The following is a 2,869-nucleotide window of genomic DNA, read 5'->3' on the forward strand; positions in this document are numbered from 1 at the left end:
GGGCCCCCATCTGGGAATGGATTGTGCTTGCTCTGTGGTTTTGTGAGAGATGTTCTTAGGCCCTGAGGGAGTTGACATCCTCCTTTCCTTGTCAAGGCTGAGAATGCCCTGTGGGTCCTGGCAGAAGTTTTCCAGGATCTAAAGGAGCCGCCATATCAGTTCAGTTCAGTTCAATTCAGCTTGGAGTTTCAGCTTCAATGTCAGTCCTTCCAGTGAACATTCAGGACTGATTTCCTTTAGGATGGACTGGTTGGATCTCCTTGCAGTCCAAGGGACTCTCAAGAGTCTTCTTCAACACCACAATTCAAAAGCATCAATTCTTCGGTGCTCAGCTTTCTTTATAGTCCAACTCTCACATCCATACATGACTACTAGAAAAAACAGAGCTTTGACTAGATAGACCTTTGTTGGCAAAGTAATGTCTCTGCTTTTTAATATGCTATCTAGGTTGGTCATAACTCATCTTCCGAGGAGGAAGCATCTTTTAATTTCATGGCTGCAGTCACCATCTGCACGGATTTTGGAGCCCGTCAAAATAAAGTATGTCACTGTTTCCATTGTTTCCCATCTATTTGCCATGAAGTAATGGGACTGCCCCATGGTAAGAAGTAAAATGAGTCCTCGTGACTTGGCAAAGCCTCATCTTCCGGGAGAAATCTCTGGTTTATACACAGCCAAGAGTTCCATGTGGGAAAGTCTAGCCTGGTTTCTCACCTGCCTCTAATCTGTAGGAGTCAGTGTGGGGATGTGAGAGAATGTCCAAGAGGCATATTGCAGAGAAAGCTAGAGCAAACACAAATGGTGTGGAGCTTGACAGCTTTGCCCAGGGTTAAACCTTATTCTCTGCTAACCTGACTGAAACTCCTCAGTCCCAGGACCAGGTTAAGATACCAGTCACTATGTCTCATAAAATTGGGTATGAGAGGGTATAAATTGGCCTCAGTCAGAACATGGAAAACCCAAGCTTGGCTCCTTCTTCCAGATTGTTCTTTACCCACTTAAACCCAAGTAAGTAAAATCCTCCTCCCTCCACTATTTTAACGTGACTACTAGTTGCCATGTGGCATCTGATTCCAGTCCCTTCCCCTACAGCCCAACCTTGATGCTCTGCCATGTCCTCAGTGAGATCAGAACTTCCTCAGACTGAGTTTCTGTACAACAAGAGGATGTCCCCCTGGACAAGGGACAGAAGAAAGAAGAACCACAAAGCAGAATCAGGGGATGGATATCTTCCTTAGTCAAAGAAGAAATTAAGTTCCATGAGCCAGGTATATAGTTATGGTACATCAGAGCTGGGAGTGGAGGGAGGGAGGCCACAGGCCTTGGGCAGTTGGGAAAAAGTACTGGACAGACTGGGAGGACTGTGACATTGGGAGAATGAGTCTGAGCTAATTAAGTGTCCACTGGAAAAGGATCTAGGGAGATGAGCTTTATCTAAGCACTTGTCACTGAATGGAGTTGAAAATGGCCATTCTATATTTCCTTCCATCTGATTGATATCTCCCCCAGGGTGGAGGGAGCATGGATGCTTAATCTCTTTAACATCAGTTAATATTAAAGGGATTAGGGTTAGATAACAGGAATGACTTTTTCTGGGATAGGTGATCAGGAAAAGCATATTCCAACATCTCCGTGAGCCTGGGCTGATGAAGAGACATTTGATCCAGAGAAGACTGTTGGAAGAACATCATCTTTAGTCAGATGAGTTTTGATTCAAATTCCAGTTCCTTTATGTACCAGATGTATGACTTGGAGTAAGTTTTTTAGCTTCTCAGAAACTGATTCCTTAATCCATCACACAGAGGGGAACATTGACAAACTCACAGACAATTAGGGAATTTGTAGGTTCAGTTCAGTTCAGTTCAGTCGCTCAGTCGTGTCTGACTCTTTGCGACCCCATGAATCACAGCACCCAGGCCTCCCTGTCCATCACCAACTCCCAGAGTTCACCCAGACTCACGTCCATCGAATCAGTGATGCCATCCAGCCATCTCATCCTCTGTCGTGCCCTTTTCCTCCTGCCCCCAATCCCTCCCAGCATCAGAGTCTTTTCCAATGAGTCAACTCTTCGCATGAGGTGGCCAATTAGTGTATGCCAAAGCCCTAGAACAGTGCCAGACACAAAAATAGCTCTCAGCAAATGCTGTAGCATCCTTAGTCCCCATCCTCACTTCCACCTGTCTAAAATCTCTGTATACTTGGTGATTACCTCAGAAAGATCGCTTTTGTTTCCTGCAGTGACAGAGCCAAGTGGAACCAGGAGATGGGGCTGGATCCTGCACTGCCTGTTCTCAACCAGACCTGGCTCAGCTTGGGGCCTGGGACCCTTGTCCTGCTGGGGGTACCTGGAATGGAGGCCTTGCATGCCTGGCTTTCTGTGCCTGTGTGCCTGCTGTACCTGGCAGCTCTGGTGGGCAATGCCCTTCTACTGGGGCTGGTGGCAGCTGATAAGGCACTTCAGAGACCCATGTACCAGTTACTGGGGCTTCTGGCAGCAGCTGACTTGGTTCTGGCTACATCCAGTGTCCAAAGCTCTGGCTGTGCTGTGGGGCCTGTCAGGTGAGATCTCCTTCCAGTCCTGCCTAGCCCAGCTCTTTGTTGCCCACCTGGCCTTCATTACGGAGTCCTTGGTGCTGTTGGCCATGGCCATGGACCGCTACGTGGCCATATGCCAGCCTCTGCGCTATGGGGCACTGCTGACTCAGCGTGTGGTAGGCATCGTGGCTGTAGCCGCTGTGACCCGTGGGGCCTGTGTCATGGCACCCCTGGTGGGCCTGCTCCAGAGAACTGCCTTACTGTGGGCAGCGGGCCCTGCCCCACACCTACTGTGAGCACATGGGCATGGCTCGATTGGCCTGTGGTGACACGT

The 2,869-nt window shown here is 48.7% G+C and overlaps 1 long non-coding RNA gene across 1 annotated transcript; it reads left to right on the top strand.

Annotated features, from left to right (window-relative positions):
- Window positions 1–495: 495 nt before the first annotated feature.
- On the top strand, window positions 496–2,467 carry LOC129628990 (uncharacterized). The gene is made up of 3 exons (XR_008703035.1): window positions 496–540; window positions 1,093–1,268; window positions 2,239–2,467. It is a non-coding gene; the product is annotated as an uncharacterized LOC129628990 (long non-coding RNA).
- The last annotated feature ends 402 nt before the right edge of the window (window positions 2,468–2,869 follow it).

Source organism: Bubalus kerabau, chromosome 15 (assembly GCF_029407905.1).
Source record: "Bubalus kerabau isolate K-KA32 ecotype Philippines breed swamp buffalo chromosome 15, PCC_UOA_SB_1v2, whole genome shotgun sequence".
Classification (NCBI taxonomy): domain Eukaryota; kingdom Metazoa; phylum Chordata; class Mammalia; order Artiodactyla; family Bovidae; genus Bubalus; species Bubalus kerabau.